This window comes from Mobula hypostoma, chromosome 2, assembly GCF_963921235.1.
Source record: "Mobula hypostoma chromosome 2, sMobHyp1.1, whole genome shotgun sequence".
Classification (NCBI taxonomy): Eukaryota; Metazoa; Chordata; class Chondrichthyes; order Myliobatiformes; family Myliobatidae; genus Mobula; species Mobula hypostoma.
In genome coordinates this window covers 187,357,821-187,380,172 of record NC_086098.1, presented here as the reverse complement: position 1 = coordinate 187,380,172, position 22,352 = coordinate 187,357,821, and the positions used below count along the sequence as shown (strand labels likewise).

The window sequence follows — 22,352 nt, the reverse complement described above, 5'->3', positions numbered from 1 at the left end:
TATAAAATCCTCACAGATGGTACCGATGTTTCTGATTGCAAGGGGTCCTTTGGCAGCTCCATGTCCCATCATCTGTCAGTAAAGCATCAGGACCCCTACCATCTGTGACTTGGCACACAAAACGATATTCCCCAAATCAGCTGCACTGTTCGGAAGTGACTGTTCCTGATGAGAACTCCCATTTAAAACATCCCACCATGGGGGAGATTGTGCAGCAAAACCCACACTCCTTACAGAATCTCCCAAATAATAGGCTCTGTGTGGGATCATACAGAAGGCCCTGGATTCATGATCTTTATGTCCTCTTCAAAAGACGGCAATTTCCCATGGTCTGCACTGTAAATGTAAGTTTCAGCAGGGGCTTTGAAGCCCATAAAATTATCCAGACCTTGCCTTTTTTATGACGAATAATGAAACATGTATATTAACATATAAATAATACTTGTATAAATATACAAATGATAAATAAACAATGTGTATAAATAATACATATAAATAATGTTAGGCGATTAAGAGGAGCAATTATTTTGTGGATTGCCCAGGCATGGTAGAAAGGACTCCAAATAGACGTATGAATCAGAATCAGGTTTATTATCACTGGCGTATATCGTGAAGTTCGTTGTTTTGCAGTAGCAGTACAGAGCAAGATCTAAAAATTACCGCAAGTTACGAAACAAATAAATAGTGCAAAAGACAAATAAACAGTATAAAATACAGAAGATGCCAAAATAGTAGCCGCCTCTTCATACTCAGGCAATGATCTTCATTTTTTTTGTCAAGGAAGTGTGGATACTAATCTAGCAATATACTGGTAAGCTACCTCAACCACGTTAAGCATTTAAAAATAAACAGGCAAGAGGAAATATTCAATATCAAATGGTCTTTCCGATTCACATCTTTCTTGTGCCATTCTCATATCATAATTTTCATTTTCCGGGCTTTACAATCCTTCCTTTTTTTGGCCGCTGACTGCACTTGGTTGTCTCTTTGTGCAATGTATTCCGTCAGTGATGCCTCTGCTCAGGAATCAACATGCCACAGGGCTTTGAACGGAATAGACCATATGTATAATCTCGTTGGTGCTATGGAAACGGCATATTCTACAATCAGATTTTGCATGTTTTCAGTCACCAGAGGAGAGACCCAAATGAGATTTACAGATATGATATGCAGTGGTTCAGCTAATTAAATTTATGAAATGATGAAAAAGAAATAATATATTTAACAAATGCTTCAGCTGTGAAAGCTAACTTATTGCCCCCTACTTTTAATCAATAAATCAATTCTAATTTTCATTCTAGGCCTATTTAGTTATTTGTTCTTTTAAACCCATTAATCAAATGTGTTTAAACAATAGCTGAAAATTAATATTTCCTTGATAAAATAAAAACTGTTAGCACTACTGCCATGGCAAAAGTGTGAATATTCCCTTCGGTAACCTAACAATAAAGTTGTTATTGGACATATATTTTAATATTTAAATTTAGAGATGAAAATCTAAATTCATCCCCTACTTGCTCTTTGTCTCAGTGTTCCAGTCACTCCCCATTGCTGTTCAGTGTGATTGGGACCATTGCCAGATAATGTGTTCCACAGAGCAGAATAAGGAGACAGAGGCTATTGCCAGATCTGAGTTCTAATAACACAAAATTGGCAGTGATTAAGAATGAATTCTGGGAAAGCAGTGGGATACCTGGTATCAGTCAAGTGACAGACCAGACAACTGAACAACCGACTGAACTGAGAGACATTTATGTGGTGAAGTCTTTTTTGTAGTAGAGATCTCCTACCAGTCAAAGTAAGAACAGAGGTATGTGACAAGCAGATTACATTTTATTCTTTGTTGAATCTGAAAGCTATCCAATGAGTGAAAATCAATGGTCATTTTTATAGTTTGTGTTTACAAATTATTTGGTAAATTAATTGAGATCTAGCATGCTGAAATATACAACAATCATTTCTTAAGATAATTTCCATAATATAAAGAGGTTTGCAGACAAATTATGCGAAGTTAAGTCTTTGTAGGTTACTTAGCATTTCTAAATTTATGTAAATAGAAGAGATTTTATTGTGGAAAAAATCTATGTTTTAACAATTCCTCTCCCTCTCCAGCTCCCTCTCTCCCTCTCTCCCTCCCTCCCTGTCCCTCTTCCTCTCTCTCCCCCTCCCTCTCCCTTTCGCTCCCTCTCTCCCTCTCGCACCCTCTCCCTCCCTATACCTTTCCTCCCTCTCCCTCCCTGCTCCCTCTCTCTCTCCCACTCCCTCTCTCATCCTCTCCCTCTTTCTCCCTCTCTCCCTCCCTGTCCTTTCTCCCTCTCCCTCCCTCCCTGTCCTTTCTCCCTCTCTCTCTCTCTCCCCCATTTTCTCCCACTCTTCTCTTTCCCTCCCTGCTCCCTTCCTCCCACCCCATGAGAAACAATTATTTCACACCAGTAGGCAAAAGCAATTAACACATTCACACCAGTGCACCACTGTTAAATACCATGGAAAGGCCTTGCATGAAAAAGAATTGCAGTTAAATATCCTGAGTGATGGGTGTGAGAAGTGATCAGGTACTTCAATAAGAAACCAAGCTGGCTCGATATACCCGCAGGAACAATGAAAAATATAAGGGCTTACTACCTCAGCTTTTCCCATAGAGTTATGAAGATTTTCACCCATCCTCAAGGGTGCTATGAGAGGCATTTGCATTCTACAAGAGAATCCTCTCAGTTTGCTTCTGCTATTGTTAATTCTGAAAGCAAATTCCTACAGGTATTTTATGGTGACCTTCTGACAGGTGGCTTCAGTGCCCAAGGTCATAAGAGGATTGTGGAATCAGCCAGCCCCAACACAGGCACAAGCCTCTCCACCAAGGACACCTTCAAAGGCAATGCTTCAAAAAGGGAGTGTCCATCATGAAGGACCCCTACCATCGGAGACATGCTCTCTTCTCACTACTACCATCAAGGAGGAGGCACAGGAGTCTGAAGACCCACACTCAATGCAAGGGATTTTACAGATGTTGTAAATCTTGAGCAACACACACAAAATGCTGGAGGAATTCAGCAGGTCAGGCAGCACCTATGGAGGGGAATAAACAGTCAACGTTTCAGGCCAAGAGCCTTCATTGGCACTGTAATGGAGATAGCTGAGTCTATAACCCCCTGAAACGTTTTACCATTCTCTGCATTGCCATCTCCATACCAGATGGTGATGCAGCCAATCTGAATGCTCTCCGTGGTCCATCTGTAGGAACTTGCTAGAGTACTGTTGAAGGGTCTCGGCCTGAAACATCGATTGTTTATTCCCCTCCATAGATGCTGCCTGACCTTCCGAGTCCCACATCAATGTTTTAGGAACAATTTCTTTCCCTCTGCCATCAGATTTCTGAACTGTCCATTAACTCAAGGACACTACCTTGTTATCCTTCTTTCATACTACTGGATTTTTACATTGTAACTCTTTGTAAGCATACACTGAAATGCTGCCACAAGGCAACAAATTTCACAACTTCTGCCAGTGACAATAAACCTAATTCTGATTCTGATTCAGATGTGGAATCTGTCCGTTCCTCTTGAAAGCTCTGGGAAAGAAAGAAGGAATTCCATTATCTTCAAAATGTAGCTTCTTGTTTCTTGGTGAGCACTTGAAATAATTTTAATTTTTTTAAACTATTAATCAATGACAACTTTTGGATCTAATTATTTACCCAGGGCAGGATTTCCGCCTCGACAGATGAATGTTGGCTGAACCAATTTTATAACAGCTCCATCCTTGTGACCTGCTGTGACCTATCAAAACCTGCCCTTCCAAGAAATGGACTGGCCTTTACTGCTGTCACAACACAGGGCTAAAGCCTTCATTAAACTGCAGGCTGAGCTACAAGAATTTGTGGCAGAGTTGCAAACATGACAGAAAAAATTGCCAAAAAGTAATATTGACCTTTTATTAATATTTTGCAAGACAGTAGGCATACTCACAAGTTGGAAGAGCAGTTTAAACCGAAGAAACAGTTTTTACACCTTATAAAAATTAATGCTGCTTTCCACGGCTCCTATTGAGAAACAATTGCTATCATTTCTCGTTTGTTTACAAAGACGGAGGAGTAGATAGGACAGCATGGCTTTGAGGTTGGGAAGAAGGGACTATTTTGCTTTCCCTGGATCCAGACCGGGTGGGGTGGGGGAGGCATAGCCCCAACACTTGGCTCAATCCAGCCTCATATGTGGGTCATTCTGCTTTGTGAACCCAGCAGGACGAGACGTCTCTGAAGCTTCCAGTGACCTCTTTATCCTTCCTGCTCTGAGAGTTACTTACCCCCCAACTGGATCCACCCACACTGATCACTCCATCTGCTCACTCCTCATGCTAGCTCTTTGAAGAATGTCTCCAAGCTGGACTGGATATCCAGAACAAAGAAATGAAGAAGTGACAATCAGTGTGTGAGGAAATGAGGGGGAAAGCACCTGACATAGTTCAAAGTGCAGAAGTTCTAAGTAAATTTATTATCAAAGTACATACGGTATATGTCCCCATATACTACTCTGAGATTAATTTTCTTGCAGACATTCGGTGTAGAACAAAAAATACAATCGTTTTACAACTATTCTATTGTATTTCTTTGTTAGATGGCTCAAAGAAAAATTTGTGCCAGAGGCCTATTATTGTGAAATTCACAATTCTCTCAAAATCATAATCGGGGTAGGGCCTTAAGCAGCAGCTTATTTGACCACAACAACATTTACAAATCAAAGGAAAAACTAACCAGTCATCATAAACCTTTGCAATGAGCTCTTCTCTTTGTGTGTGTGTGTGTCTCTGTATGCGTGCGCACACATACACACACACATCCGCATCATTTCAAGAGAAGTAATTAAGCCAATTGCATCGGGATTCACTGTTCATGAATGTGATGCATATTTAAATAGGAAACAGTAAATGATAGCTATTTGAGTGAGGAGTGAAAGGGAACATCTGCCTTTGGAACAATTCCACAGGGTTATTTAATGCTCTCAGAGGAGAGAAGATCGGATTAGACAAATCAAAAGGTGGGTTGAAAGCTAGGACGGAAAAAAATTGTGGGGCTGAGGACTCAGACTGATGCTGTTTAAAGCTGATTGAAGCAGTTCGTCTGTGAACTTGACAAGCAAAACTCTGCTGCCCGTCTCCTATACCTCAAATCCATAAACCCTAGGTTCAGTGACCATCAGCTTTACAATTCTTATCTTTGTTTCTAAATGCCTGCCTGTCCTCACCCTCTACTCCATTTTAATGCTCTATAACTTTATAAGATAGTCAAGTACCTTCAAGTGCTCAGTTTGATCATTTCGCCATTGTGATTGAGCTATAACTAAAAAGGGCCTAATTTCTCAAATTACGTCTCATTAAAATCCTTTTGCTTCTCTCCGCTTTTAAAATTCTCCACAACATTTATAACTTTGAGTAAGCTTTTGGTCATCTGCCATTATATCCTCCTCCACAGCTTGTCGGTCCATTTTTGTTTGATAATGTTCTTGTGTAGTCACTCAAGATACTTCAGCAGATAACCACTTTCACAACTTACTTGACCTTATCTTTGTTCTGTACCTCACGAAGAAGATACACCATAGGTAACTCTTAGAAAAGAAGAACTTCTATAAAATGTGCAATAGACTTGGTTTGGAAACAAGCTCATTTTATTTTTCCTTTTGGCTTGAAGCAAATTAGGGCAACCTCCCACCAACAACAGTGTCCTCCAGCTCCTCTCACTTACAAATTGAGGAAATGCTCATCTTACTCTGCCACTCATAACTGTAAAGGATTTCAGCTCCCAATGCAAATGGCATCAGTGGCTGGTGTTATTTGATTCCAGTCAGCTTTTGTTGTTGGCATGAACATCGATTTCTCTAACTTCTGGTAATTTATCCCCCCTCTCCCATCTCTTTTTTTATTTTCCCATTCTGGCTCTCCCTTTAGCTGTTTGCTTCTCCTCACCTGCCTATCACCTCCCTCTGGGCCCCTCCTCCTTCCCTTTCTCCCGTGGTCTATTCCCCTCTCCAATCAGAATCCACCTTCTTTTTCAACCCCTATCAGCTCCCGGCTGCTCACTTCATCCCCTCTTTAGACCCACCTCCTTTCCCCCTCACCTGGCTTCACCTATATCTTTCTAGTTCATACTCCATCCCTTCCCCCACCTTCTTATTCCAATCTTGATGAAGGATCTTGGCTGGAAACATTGACTCTTTATTCCTTTCATTGAAACTTATTTCGAATGGTGAAAGGCCTTGTTAGAGTGGATGTGGAGAGGATGTTTCCTATGGTGGGAGAGTCAAAGATAAGAGGACACAGCCTCAGAATAGAGGGACATCCTTTTAGAATGGAGATAAAGAGGAATTTCTTTAGCCAGAGAGTAGTTAATCTATGGAATTCATTGTCACAGGCAGGTATGGAGGCCAAGTCCTTATGCATATTTAAGGCAGAGGTTGATAGATTCTTGATTGGTCGAGGCATGAAGGAATATGGGGAGAAGGCAGGGGACTGTGGCAGAGAGGAAAATTGGATCAGCCATGATGAAATGGTGGATTGGACTCGATGGGCCAAAAAGCCTAATTCTACTCCTTTATCTTATGGTATTATTTTTCATAGATACTGCCTGACATGCTGAGTTCCTCCAACATTTTTTGTGTGTGTTGCTCTGGACTTTCATCATCTGCAGAATCTCTTGTGTTTATGAGCTCTTGTATATTAAGCAGCGTCTATGTGCCTTACTGTGCAGCATTGCAAGATCATGATTGAATCATGGAATGCCCTCACACATGTGTGTGTGTATAAGTGTGGAGGATCAGAGGTGGAGAGAATCAGCAACTTTAAATCCCTCGGTGTTGTTATTGCAGAGGACCTGTCCTGGGCCCAGCAGGCAAGTGCAATTATGAAGAAAGTTCAGCAACACCTCTTCTTCTAGGGGAGTTTGCAAAGACTCAGCATGATATCTAAAACTTGGACAAACTTCCATAGATGTGTAGTGGAGAGTATATTGACTGGCTGCCTCGAGGGGAAAATCCTACATAAAGAAGTGGATACAGCCCAGTCCATCTTGGGCAAAGCCCTCACCACCATTGAGCACATCTACACGAAACCTTTTCACAGGAAAACAGCATCCATCATCAGGGACCCTCACTACCCAGGTCATGTTCTCCTCTCACTGCTGCCGTCAAGAAGAAGGTACAGGAGCCTCGGGACTCACACCACCAGATTCAGGAACGGTTATTACTCTTCAACCATTAAGCTGTTGAACCAAAGGAGATAACTTCACTCAACTTCACTTACCCCATCATTGAGAAGTTCCCACGACCAATAGACTCACTTTCAAGGACTCTTCATCTCACATTCTTAATATTTATTGCTTACTTTTTTATTATTATTATTATTTCTTTCTTTTTGTATTTGCAGAGTTTCTGTCTTTTGCACACTGGTTGATCACCCAACTTGGTGCGATCTTTCATTGATTTTGTTATGGTATTATTCTATTATGAATTTATTGAGTATGCCTGCAAGAAAATGAATCTCAGGGTTGCATATGGTGACATCTATCTACTTTTATAGTACATAGGGAGGAGAAGATGAATGATATCTCCGGTGAATGATATCAGTATCTGTCAAATAGGATGCCGTGCACAATCCTGATTTGATGGAGACAGATGTGAGAAGCACGGAGGAACATCTGAAGAAACTTCTGACGTGTCCGCTTCGCTGCTGCTGCTGCTGTGCGATTGAGAATCTCCAGAGGAGAAGGCCCCAAATCCTCGGCCTTGCCTGTTGCTGGCGGCCAGGGCCGGAGTCGAAGCGCTCGGCAGAGATGGTGCTCGGTGTCGGAGAGCTGGTCGGAGGCTCGAAGTTTTCGGACAGACTCAAGAGTTGGCTGTGGTCGGGTGCTTCCAGGGTGCTGCATTGGCAAGTTTGCAGCGCTGGAGGTTCTTGGCAGGGAGAGTTTTCTTCCTACTTCTACCGTCTGCGTGAAATGATGGGACTTTCGAGACTTTGAGACTTTTTTTTACCATGCCCATGGTCTGTTCTTTATCAAATTATGGTATTGTTTTGCACTGTTGTAACTATATGTTATAATTATGTGGCTTTTGTCAGTTTTTTAGTCTTGGTCTGTCTTGTGTTTCTGTGATATCATACTGGAGGAACATTGTATCATTTCTTAATGTATGCATTACTAAATGACAATAAACAAGTACTGCATGTCCTCATAATCTAAGTCTAATCGAAAATATACTTTGAACTTTGAAATTGCAGACATGTGCAAATCACAGGCCTCCATTAACTTATTCTGGATCAACAGTCAGTTTTCACCCACTGGTCAATCCTGCTCTGGTTCCAGTTAAAACAAAAGCAAATACTGGAATCTCTCAGCACATCAGGCACTGTCTGTGGAAAGAGAAGCAAAGTTAACACTTGAGGTCAGAGAATCTCCAACGGAAATGGGTCCTGCTCAGCTGACTATATAGAGCAATCCCGAGGGAGTGCTCCCCTTTCAGTGCTAACATTTCACTGATGAGATGACATCCTGATTCTCTTTCAGTTGGTTGTAAAAGATCCCTTGGCAAGTTTTTGAGGAAGAACAGTGCAGCTCCAATGAAGATGAGGAACTTTATCTGACATTTCTAAAAGGGAAACTGCTGGAGAAAGTAAGGAACCTGAATTTGTCAAATCCACAGTACCTGTTGGACCTGTTTCAGTTCTGTATGATTCTATGAGAAAATAGAAAACAAGAGGCTAGTTATAAAAATAGAAAGCAGCACTGGCAACAGCTTAAATTGCCTGGCATTAACATACCGGATGACCTATCCTGAGCCCAGCACATCAGTGCAACCCTCACAACAAGCTGGAGGAACTCAGCAGGTCGGGCAGCATCCGTGGAAACGACCAGTCAATGTTTCGGGCCAGAACCCTGAGTCAAGACTGAAGAGGGAAGGGGCTGGAGTTCCTCCAGCATGTTGTGGGTGTTGCTTTGACCCCAGCATCTGCAGAGTATTTTGTGTTTACGTCAATGAAGGCATGTCAGCATCTTTACTCATGGCGGAGAGAGTCCTGACGAAGGGTCTCGGCCTGAAACGTCGACTGTACCTCTTCCTAGAGATGCTGCCTGGCCTGCTGCGTTCACCAGCAACTTTGATGTGTGTTGCTCAGCATCTTTACTTTCTTCAGAGGTTAAGGTGGTACAGCTTGCCATCAAACAATCTAAGAAACTTTTACAGATGTGTTGTTGAATATATCCTTACTGGTGGTGTCATGGTCTGGTACGGCAATTTGAATGCACAGGAATACAAGAAGCTGCAAGAATTGTGAACTCTGCCCAATACATCATGGGTATATCACTCCACACCGTTGCTAGTATCAACAGGAGGTGCTGCCTCAAGAAAGCAACATCCATCATCAAATATCTCCACCATCTAGGACAATGCCATCTTTTTGGACTGGAGGTACAGTTGCCTAAGGTCCCACATCACCAGGTTCAAGCTCCTTCCCTGCAATCATTGGGTTCTTGAACAATCCAGCAAAACTCTAATCACCATTGCACCTTAGTAACACTGTGACCAACCTGATCACTTTGGACTAAAAGGGACTTCGTTTTTTTTATTTGTTCTGATTATGTTTTTTATTGTAACATTTGCATATAATTTATGTTTGCGTTTTTCTTGTGAAAGCTGTTCATAAGATGCTATGGGCCTGTGATGCTGCTGTTCATAAGTGTTTCTTTGCACCTGTCCAAACATGTACTTGAGCACATTACAATAAACTTGACTTTTACTTTGACTTTGATCTGTTGAGGAAGAAACATAGTTTATATCACAAATCAGTTTTCAGAGCCAATGAAAGCAATTTCTGCTCTAATTGAGCTCTCCAGTGTCTACAGTTTTTGCTTTGGGATTATTAATGATCAGTTAGTCTTACAACAGTGAAGGCATAGTGCTGGAATTAGCTATTAAGTATATGGTAGAGAATTACTTAGAAAATCAGAATATGATTATAAAAAGGGGAAATTATGTTTAACAAATGAATGAGTCCTTTTAGGGAGTGACCAGCAAGTTAGACAAGATAACTCAGCTGATATGGTGTATCTAGATTTTAAAACTGCATTTAAAATAATTTGTTTGATAAAAGAAGGGATAATGTCATTGGGGGCAGCATGAATAGAAGATTGATTTAGAAAAAAGACAGGAAACAGATTGAGAATAAATTAACCTGTTATTTCAGAGTTCTGGGCCTCAACTATTCACAACTTACATTAAGGACTTCGATGAAGTGACAAAGTGTGATATGTCAAAGTGAACCGTCATGAAAGCAAAAGCATTTAGAAATACCTTTACTGCCTTTTAATAGCATTCAAACAACATGGAAGGTCACCCCTACACTGATTGTAAAATTCCCATGAAAATCAAGATCCTCATCTGCAATGTCCACTGAATATTACTGTCTGATTTCCCCATAGACTACTGTTTTGTGTTGGTTTTAGAGCTGCATTCCTCCATTGAACCATTGCAAGTTCTGTCAGCTGATGTGACATTGTATATCAATGAGGCCACTCTGAGGAATAACACCTCATATTCTGTCTGGGTAGCTTCCAGCTTGATGGCATGAACATCAATTTCTCCAACCTCCAGTAATTTTTTCCCTTCCCACTTCTCTCTTCTACCATTCCCCACTCTGGCATTGTACATCTTCTCCCCGCCTACCCATCAACTTGGTGCCCTTCCTCTTTCCCTTTCTCCCATGGTGCAATGTCCTCTCCTATCAGATTCCTTCTTCTCCAGCCTCTTGGTTTTTCCACCTGTCACCTCCCAGCTTCATACTACAACCTCTCTCTACTAGCTTCCTGGCTTTGCCTATCACCTTCTAGTTTGTCCGCCTCCTCCTCCTCCTCTCTCCAACTCACTCCGGCTTCTTCTCACTTCCTTTCCAACCCTGATGAAGGATCTTGGTCCAAATTGTCAACTGCTTATTCATTTTCATAGATGCTGCCCGACCGACTGAGTTCCACCAGCATTGTACGAATGTTGATGTGACATTGCATCCAGCTTATAAAGACATACCAGAATACAACTGCATTTTCCCAGCTCTAGGGATACATTGCAGCTAAGTGGAGTGTGTACCCAGAGAAAGCATCCTCTTATACAAGTAGGTGAGGGAGGCTTGTCAGAACTTCAGACATGTACTCTGAGCTGGATGTTACCAGGAGCACAGTGGTATCTGTACACGAGCCTGAAGACACACACAAAATGTTTTAGGAACAGCTTCTCCCCGTCCATCAAGAGAGTTCTGAACAACCCATGTACCCATGTACCCTACCTTAGTGTTTTACCCTTTTTTTGGAGTACTATATTTTGTATATTCATATAATTTTTAGTAATTCCTCATCTGTTTCACTTTGCTGCTGCTGCAAAACAACAAAGTTCATGACATATCAGTTATAATAAACCTGATTCTTTAAAAATCTGTAAGAAAGTAGAAGCAAGTTAAGCAAGTGGACAGGAAGATGCCGGGTGAATTACTACATCGAAAATTTTTACTATGTATTTTCATACATGGAGAGCATTCTGACAGGCTGCATCACTGTCTGGTATGGAGGGGCTACTGCACAGGACCAAAAGAAGCTGCAGAAGGTTATAAATCTAGTCAGTTCATCTTGGACACTGGCCTACAAAGTACCCGGGAAATCTTTAGGGAGCGGTGTCTCAGAAAGGCAGCGTCCATTATTAAAGACCTCCAGCACCCAGGGCATGCCCTTTTCTCATTGTTACCATCAGGTAGGAGATACAGAAGCCTGAAGGTAGACACTCAGCGATTCAGGAACAGCTTCTTCCCCTCTGCCATCCAATTCCTGAATGGACTTTGAAACTTTGGACACTACCTCACTTTTAAAAATATACAGTATTTCTGTTTTTGCACATTTTTAATAATTTAAAGTAATAATTGGTTTACATGTTTATTATTATGTTTTATTTATTTATTTATTTTTCTCTCCTGCTAGATTATGTATTGTATTGAACTGCTGCTGCTAAGTTAACAAACTTCACGTCGCATGCCGGTGATAATAAACCTGATTCTGAACAAAAAACCATCAGAATTTAGTTTGAAATTACTAATAAACGAATAGATCTTAGTATGTTGGCTGATGAAATACAGACAGCAAATTAGCAAGCAAAATGGAATGTTGGCCTTCACTGCAAAAGTGCTGGAGTACAACAGTCAAGATGTCTTACTGAGATTTTACAGGGCTCTTTGAGACCTTATGTGGAAGAATGTGTGCAGTTGTGGTCCTTGTACCTGAAAAAGGATGTACTTGCCATGGAGCTGGTACATTCATCAGGTTGATTTCTGGAATTAACCAGTTGCTTTTTAAGGGAGAATAAAGAAAATTGGCCTCTAGTTTTTGGAGCTTAGAAAAGTAAATGATAGGTCATTTCATATGGATTGACAGGTTAGATCTCAAGAGGGTGGTTCACCTTGGACAGTCTGGAACTTGGGGGCATTGCTTTAGGAATAGGATCATTCATGTAGGACTGAGGTGAAGAGAAATTTCTTCATGCAGACTGAAATTGGAATTCTCCATCTCAGGTGGTAATTTGTGTTCAGTTGTGTGTCGTAAAGACTGAGAATCAATAGACTTTTGAACCAAAAAGGAATTGAGGGAATTGAGTGTATGAGAATAAGGTGATCAAGTTGAAAAGTAAACTTGAGATGTGGGAATGAGGGATCAGTTGTGATCTTAAATGAATGCTGGAATAGGTTTAGGAGCTTTATCCTGCATCCAGCTCTTATGTGCTGGTGTCATAAGGGGCAAAATTTACCCCATATTCAATAAAAAAATAACTACAGTAGTCCCTATTATCCAACCACTATTCGTGGGAGCTTCCTGTGTATCAAATGATTGCCAAATTTGCTATATTACAGCATGCCTACACTATTGGATATAAATGATAAATTGCGAATGCAAGTCCTGATGTGAATTCAGTCCATGCTAGTTATGCCAAGGGAGCCTTGGGTTCCACACCACCACGTTCAGGAACAATTATTTCCCTTCAACTATCAGGCTCCTGAACCAGTGTGTATAACTTTACTCACCTCAACAGCAAACTGATTCCACAACCGATGGACCCATTTTTAAGGATTCTGGAACTTATTTCCTCAGCATTGTGTTTCTATCTGTATATCTATCTATTTTTCTATCTATCTATCCATCTGTTGGTTTTATTTTATTTTCACAGTTAGTCATCATTTGCACATTGGTTGTTTGGCAGTCTTTGTAGTTTTTCATTGATTCAATTGTTGCTTTATCTTCTTTGAATGCAAGAAAATGAATCGCAGGGTAGTACATGGTGACATATGTGTACAGTACTTAGATAATAATTTCAATTTGAAGTTTGAATTAAACAAATCTGAATGAGCAGTGCACCATTTGGACTACATAAGCTAAAAACATAGAACCATTTAACAGAAAAGGAAAGATGCTGAACACAATAAAGTTTATAGGTGCTGGAAATCCAAAGCAACACACATAAAATGTTGGGGGGACTCAGCAGGTCAGGCAGCCTCCATGGAAATGAACAGTCGACATTTCGGTCTGAAGACCTTCTTCAGGACCATTGTTAATTTCTAAGGAAAATGTTGATGGTTTTAGATTAGGATGAGCAAGTTGTTTATTGGACTGGAACGCAGGGAAGCATATTAAGGCATTTATTGACATTTGGGAAGGGAATGGAGACTTCATAATTATTTTCCTTGTGGTCTTAACTCTTGAAGACCGTATAGAGTTGATGCTGAAAATAAAAATCTGCAGGCAAAGGAGAGTGAGATCAAGATGGAGACTCACATATGATTATGAAATTCCAGTCTGAATACAAACTGTACAATAACTGTTCCTGCTATTTGATGGCCTCCAGTGTTTATTTTATAGTAGGAAAAGCTGTGCTGTGTCTCAGCTGGGTAATGTATTTTCTCACTGAGTACAACAGGAACGGCATCAGGCCATGGAACATGCTTGTCTTCAGGGTTCCTGTATTCAGATAATTTTAATATTCAATGAAGCATTAAACAGCCCATTTTTGGAACCGGGGGGGGCCAAAGCTCGGGGGGAGTGGGATGGTGGTTATCAAAGGTGGCAATGAGATCCACAAAGACACCAGAATGCCCAATAATCAACTACATTAGGGAAATATACACATGTATGTGTTAAGTAAATATTTCTTTAGTCTCCCAAAGTAGTCAGATTTATTGCTTAGAAATTAGCAATATTAGCAATATTTGTGTATTTTTTAGGTATGAAGATCAGGTCCATCTGGTGCCTCTCCTTCTTCGCTTTCTCCCATAGTCCACTCTCCTCTCCTATCAGATTCTTCCTTCTCCAGCCCTTTACCTTTCCCACCCACCTGGCTTCACCTATCACCTTCTAGCTTGTCCTCCTTCCCCCTCTCCCCCACCTTTTTATTCTAGCGTCTTCCCCCTTCCTTTCCAGTCCTGAAGAAGGGTGTCAGCCTGAAACGTCAACTGTTTATTTATTTCCACAGATGTTGCCTAACCTGCTGAGTTCCTTCAGGTTTTGTGTGTGTTGCTGTGGATTTCCAGCATCTGCAGAATCTCTTGCGTTTACGAATTCCAGTCATGATTCAGCTTCGCAGGGAAGCCATTTCCTGGGCGTCATTCATGCATGTGATCATATGCATCAAAGTGCACAATGCTAATTCCTTCATTAACAGTTCAAACTGGTGGAAAATACAACCTACATTTTTAATTCACTGTCAGAGAGAGACATCTGAATCAAATTACCGATTATATGTAAGTCAGCAGGTCTCTGGAACACTGATGGTTCACTTGACTAGATTCACCAGCATGATTACAGTTTGAGGTGCAGAGAGTTGCATTGAGAGTAAGTGACCAGACACAGTTACGGCACAAGTCTAATCTCCAGCATGTTTTCCTTTGTCTTCATAGCATGTTGTATAGTTGCAAAGGCTGCCATGAAGAATGTAGACTGAGTTTCTGACACACTTCCTATGATCCTTTGAAGTCATGATGCAACAGCTACAATGTCTGCAAAATAGTTGTCATTGGAAATTATGCAGATAGTGTTTTAGCATGCCAGTATGAAACAAAAATACCCTAATAATTTTTAGCGGTATACTTCATGTTGGACTCAACGACCTTGCCCAGTTGTCGTCATTCCACACCATGAGCCTCCAGAAGATCGTCTGTGTTTTCTGGCCAAGGAAGATCCTCAACCATGCCCTACTCCTTCAGTGTCACAATCATCTTGGGGAAATATTGGAAATGGATTGGCCACGTAATGAGAAGAGAGGCCAACTCCATCACCAAGACCACTTCACTGGACACCCAAGAGGCAGAGGAAATGCAAGAGACCAAAGACAACTTGGCACCTCACTGTAGAAGCAGAAGTGCAGACCCTGAACCATATCTGGGACACAGTAGTGGAGATAGCTGAAGATAAACAGAGATGGAGGACCTTCATTGCTGCCCTAAACACCAGCAGCATGACAGGCAGTAACTAACTAACTTATGTTGGACTGCAGTTTGGCAATAGGGTTAAAAGCAGCTCAAATTATCATACAAAAACAGGTGAATTCCAATTCCTAGAACTATATCTCTGCGATGCTATTTTCATTTTGTATGGATAGTCAAGCTTCAAACTCTTATAAAAACAAAATATATTTTTTCACTACCATGTTAAACCTTTTTGGAGTGCAAGATACAGACATATGCAAAGGTACAAATAAAATAATAAGTTATAAGAGGTTAAGGCCCCAACATAAACAGGGATGTGAAAATGGAGGTGTTGATGCCTGGCAGTTTTCTGCACAATATCCAGATCCAATAAGTTTCCATCATTTACAGTGACATCCACTCATTGTCAACTAAATGGTTAATGATAAAAGGAACATCCAAGAATATTCCTCTTGGTTTCAAGTGAGCCCGGCATAAGAGTGCCAATGGCAAGTCTGATGATCTTGCAACCATTTTTGGGCGGGAAAGCTGAATGGATGATGCAGTTTTTCTTTCCTCCGGAGGGGTCTTCTGATAGCGAAACCAGTCTTGAGCCAATTTTATTAATAATAATAGTAAGTACTTTATTGATCCGGAGTGGGAAATTCTATCATTACAGCAGCAATATTTAAAAAATACCCTTAACAGTGCGCAGATGTAACTAATATTGAAGTACAAAACAATAACATACACAATCGTAATGTCGCAATGTGCGATAACAATGTATCAAATAATAAAGCAGAGACTGTTGAACTATGGTGTGTGTTCTCCTGTCGCACAGAGATGAACTGTTGTACATGCTTATTGCATTTGGTAGGAAAGATTTTCTGTAATGACCCTTGTGACAGCGGAGCTGAATGAGCCTGTTGAAAGGGTGCTCTGCTGCTTATTCAGTAAGTCACGGAGAGGATGTATCAGATTGTTCATAATGGATAACAGTTTGTTTAGTGACCTCCTCTTCACCACTAACTCAAAAGGGTCTAGGTTGTAGCCAAGGACGAATCTAGCCTTTCTGATGAGATTATATAGTCTTTTTGCATCTCCAGCACCGATGCTTCTCCCCCAACTAAAAGCGGCAAAGAAGACTGCACTCGCTACAATAGACTGGTAAAAGATCTCCAACATCCTGCTGCACATAGTGAAGGATCTCAGCTTCCTTAGAAAATAGAGCCTGCTCATCCCCTTATTGTAAACAGCCTTTGTATTGGCTTTAAAGTCAAGTCTGTTGTTGAGGTGAAACCCAGGTATTTGTACTCCTCCACCACCGCGACTTCTTCTCACCGAATTAATTCCATATGGTATCAAAAAATTGTGAAGGACACTGGATACAGCTACGGTTGGAAATGCACAACACCCAGATCTTCTACTGAAGACCTGTGCTCCAGAGCTAGGCTTGCTTCCAGTCAAGCAGTTACCTGTGACAAATGATTTGGGTGCCCGTTCTCTGAAGCCTTTCACCATAAGAAGGTACAAATCAAAAAGAGTGATGGGATATTCTTCACGTGTATAATGAGTTCAGTTTGAACTAAATCCAGGAAAATTTATAACGCCATCAAGTTCAAGAACAGTTATCACCCTTCAACTATCAGGCTCCTGAACCAGGGTGAATAATCTCAATTCTAAACTGATTCCATAACCTCAGTATTATTTATTCATTCATTCATCTATTATTTTTGTATTGTGTAATTGTACAGTTTGCTGTCTTTTACACATTGATTGCTTGTCAGTCTTTGTATTTAGTTTTTCATTCATTATATTGTATTTCTTTGTTCTACTATGAATGCCTGCAAGAAAATGAATATATGGTGACATATATATATTTTGATGATGATAAATTTACCTTGAACTTTGAGTTGAGTTGACATCTTCCCGGATAAAGCAGCTTCCTAGATTGACATCCCATCCACCTTAAATATTCCCTTACTGTGGCGCTCGTATGCTTGTTGTAGGGTGTACCGGCTAGAAGAAGTTCTGCAACCATTTGTGGCATGGTAATGTAGCGGTCAGCAATCACTTCACAGCAGTTATGAATCAGGGTTCAATTCCCGCTGCTGCCTGCAAGGATTTAGTACATTCTCCCCGTGAGCCTGTGAGCTTCCTCCGGGTGCTCCAATTTCCTCCCATATTCCAAAGACGAATGATTAAGGTTAATGACTTGAGGGCATGCTACGTTGGCACCAGAGCATGGCAACACTGGCGGCTGCCCAGCACAATCCTTGCTGATTTGATTTGATGCAAATGACGCATTTATCTGTATGTTTTGATGAACCTGTGACAAAGCTAAACTTTATCTTTATCTCTTTGCCAAGACCTTGGTAACAAAACCTTCCAACCTTTGAACGTCTACTGCCAAGAAACACAAGACAAGTAGGTGCGTGGGAAGCATACCACTCATCAAATAGCTAGTTCAGTAGATTCTTTATTTGGAATTAAATCAGTTTCTTCATCAACACTAGGTCTACCTCCTGCAACTTTATTCAACAGAATAATTCCAGCAATTCAAGCAGGATGCTCACCACCACTATCTCAAGAACAGGTTACACACAGGTAATAAATGATGGCTGAGCCAGCAATGTTTGCATCACATAAGATATTTATTTTAAAAAAGATTGCTACTTTTGGCCTCATATTCCTGAAACTCAGAACGGGAATATCTGGGAGAAAATTGGTCCGACATGAGGAAAAATCATGGGCCTATTGTTACACTATAAGATATAGGAGCAGAATTAGGACAGTTGGCCCATCAAGTTTGCTCTGCCATTTCATCATGGCTTATCTACTTTCCTTCTCAGCCCCAGTCTCCTGCCTTCTCCTCCTATGTCTTCATGCCCTGGCAACACTCACAACACGCTGGAGGAACTCAGCAGGTCGGGCAGCATCCGTGGAAACGATCAGTCGACGTTTTGGGCCGGAACCCTTCGTCAGGACTGTAGGGGGAAGGGGCAGAGGCCCTATAAAGAATGTGGGGGGAGGGTGGGAAGGAGAAGGCCGTAGGTTCCAGGTGAAAAATGTTTCATTGAGTGGATCCCAGGTACCTCCGTTTCACTGACCGCTGCTCCCGCCGGATTCTCCACGCCACGACTTCTCTTCTTCATGCCCTGACTACCTGTGGACCATTGAAGGAGACTTATACAGTATACTGAGTAGATTTTAATGGGGAAAAGATGATTGCAACCTGTGGGTCATTGGGAAGTTATTATTTGAATTCAGTAATTTTCTTCCAGGAACAATGGTGGAAAGCAATCTTGTTATTCACAAGCCATGCTTGAAAAACACTTTCATCTTTCGCGTATATTTCTCACCTTTGTTTAACTGCTGGATTTCTCAAGTTCCTGGAAAGTTGGCCAGTGATGAAGATGGATCAGAGTATAAAAGAAGCAAGCAGCCAGGTTAAAAATTTTAAATGAGCGACCTGCCTCCTGAGGGCAAGTTGGCTTCAGGCCAAAGAAATGTGAAATGGGAAAATTTGAGATATATTGGATTTGAGAGTAATGTAACAAAAAATGTAGTTGCTAAGTTAATAATGTAAGGGGTAAATTAATTTCAATAACAGTCAATGTTGTAACTAGAAATAAGGGACCAAATGAGGGACAGTTTCATTTCCTTCATATAACCTCATAATGAATTTACAGATTTATATACCAAGTTACATTCTTAATGCTTTAGTGCAATGCCAATTTCAGCAGTACCAATTTAAGAGAAAATAATTTGCACAAATATTTTAGGAACATATTTTACAACTATTTTAAAAGATTTTTCTAAATTATCTTACTTTAGTGAAAAATAACAAGATCGAAGATTTCCAGAACTGATCTATTAACTGTTAACTATTAACAGATTATTGCCTTAGTATCAAAATAGCTGTATTTTGTTACCATGGAGTTTTTATCGCTATCTCATCAAATCTTGCTATGGAGGTCACAATCCTGTTGCCAAGGGATATTCATTTGCAAGTGTTATTTTAAATATTCTTTAATACTAGTTTATTCTGTCACAATTCAATTTTTTGGATTAGTAATGGTGCAAACAATAAAGCAACTGTGTTCGCTAGAGCAATACACACTAGATAGTTTCCAATTGTAGCTATTAATTTCTTCTAGTCAACCCATTAATTTTATCTAATTTCATTAAAGTTCACATTGTATTAACATAGATCAAGAAAAGAAGCAAGTTATTATCATGACCTGTTTAGTAGCTTGAGTCCGGAAATTACAAAATAGTAATTGATCTGTGACTAAATATGAGTGTGTGTTATCAAAGTTTATCAGGGTTTGTTTGACATCCATTCTGCATTGGACCAGGATATCTCCATGTGCTGTATGTGTCCCCTTTTGTGTGGGGCAGAAAGCTTATCTTTGGTTGCCTGTTCATAAATTTCACATTAACATTGTTAGATAAATCAGTCTTGCACATTGACTTTTTCCCAGAGTAGGGGAGTCTAAAACTAGAGGGTAAAGTTTTAAAGTCAGAAGGGAAAGATTTAAAAGAGACTTGATGGGCAGGTTTCACACAGAGGGTAGTTGATATGTGGAATGGGCTGCCAGAGGAAGTGGTAGAGACAGATACATTTATAATGTGTCAAAGACATTTGGACAGTACATGAATAGAAACTCTTTAGAGGGATAAGAACTAAACAAAGGCAAATGAGTCTACCTCGGGTAGGCAATTTGGTTGGCATAGAAATTTTGGACCTAAGAGTCTGTTTCCTGTTTGACTTTGTAACTTCTCAAAATGTCCCAAAGAGCTTAAACAAAGAAAGTTTTTAAAGATATGTATTGACTGTTGTAACGTAGGCAGCAGAGGAACCACTTTGAACGAACCACTCTAATACAAATAGTGATACGACAATGTGCAGTTGATCTGTATTTGTAACACTGAAGAATAAACATTGTCCATAATATTAAGAACAAGCCTGTGTTCTAAAAAATGTTGACATGAGATCTTGAACATTCACCAGAGAATGTAAACCAGGCATGCTTTTTATGACTTTAGTGGTTTTAAAAAAGGTAGTTTTTAATGTTTCTTTGAAGGAAGAGTAAAGACCAACATGACATAACGTTTGAGTGAAAATTGAAGAGGATTGTGAAATAGAACCGTGGGCAGACTATTTTTACAATTTTTAGTTCTAACTAAATTTAAAATGTTTTGGTCAAATGGAACTTTAACAAGGCTAATCTCAGTCCTGCTGACAAAATGTGAGTAGGGAACTTTATAATATGGATGAGTCAGAAATACATTCATGTTATGATTAATAAGCTACACAAGACTCTCTACTTGTGTATGGGATAAATGGCCCTTGACACTAACCTGTGATTAGGGTGAAATTAATCTCATTGTTGAAAACACAATTGGGATCCACTGTTTCACCTCCCCTAGGCTGTACAGTTATGCAAACTAATAGAGCTACTGTTTCAGACCTGACCTCCAAAACTCTCCTTGTGGAGTTCACACATTCTCCTTGTGATCATTGTGATCTCTTCTGACTTCTCTGGTGTCCTAGTCATAGTCATAGTCATAGTCATACTTTATTGATCCCAGGGGGAAATTGGTTTTCGTTACAGTTGCACCATAAATAATAAATAGTAATAGAACCATAAATAGTTAAATAGTAATATGTAAATTATGCCAGTAAATTATGAACTAAGTCCAGGACCAGCCTATTGGCACAGGGTGTCTGACCCTCCAAGGGAGGAGTTGTAAAGTTTGATGGCCACAGGCAGGAATGACTTCCTATGACGCTCTGTGCTGCATCTTGGTGGAATGAGTCTCTGGCTGAATGTACTCCTGTGCCCACCCAGTACATTATGTAGTGGATGGGAGACATTGACCAAGATGGCATGCAACTTAGACAGCATCCTCTTTTCAGACACCACTGTGAGAGAGTCCAGTTCCATCCCCACAACATCACTGGCCTTTCGAATAAGTTTGTTGATTCTGTTGGTGTCTGCCTCCCTTAGCCTGCTGTCCCAGCACACAACAGCAAACATGATAGCACTGGCCACCACAGACTCGTAGAACATCCTCAGCATCGTCCAGCAGATGTTAAAGGACCTCAGTCTCCTCAGGAAATAGAGACGGCTCTGAACCTTCTTGTAGACAGCCTCAGTGTTCTTTGACCAGTCCTGGAGGCAAGTGTCACTGCACAATCCAGCGCCAACATAACAGGTTCATAGTTCTCAGCAGGGCAACATAGAACATGACGAGCAAAAAAAACCAGTAAAACAAGCCATTATACAAAGATTGGTGGAGGGGCAGGTAGTGTTGAAGAAACAAGTTTCATGACATATGTCAGTGTTGATAAGCGTAATTCTGATTTTCAGTCTACCACTGGTTGCATTATTCTTTCTGTGCATGATGCAACAATTGTCCTTCTGTTGTTTCTTCCAGCAGTTGCTAATTGGCCCTTAGTTCCCAATAAATCCACCTCCACTCTTGGCTCAGATAGACGTGAGCCCTAAGATGTCTGGGCCAAAGATGGCTAAAGAATCCACATGTATTGTGGTATCAGTGGGTTGATGAACCGCCTGTGCTCTTTTCCTTCACAACTGGAAACTCATGGCCCAGTGGGTGGGTGCAGTTGGAAGAACTGTGCAGCAGAAACCCTTAACCTCCAGTAGGACTTAAGTCATGAACCATCCACAACGGACTTATATCACGAACAAGAGAAAATCTGCAGGTGCTGGAAATTCGAGCAACACACACAAAATGCTGAACTCAGCAGGCTGTGCAACATCTATGGAAAAAAGCACAGTCAACATTTCGGGTCAAAACCCTTTGGCAGGACATCTACGCTTTGTCCGCCAGAACAAACGGGATCTCCCAGTGGCCAC

General features: G+C 40.7%; 1 protein-coding gene across 5 annotated transcripts in view; it reads left to right on the top strand.

Moving 5' to 3' along the window:
• LOC134342751 (disks large-associated protein 4-like) overlaps window positions 1-22,352 on the top strand; it is a 772,967-nt gene that overhangs the window by 664,101 nt on the left and 86,514 nt on the right. The gene's annotated exons all lie outside the window — the stretch shown is intronic.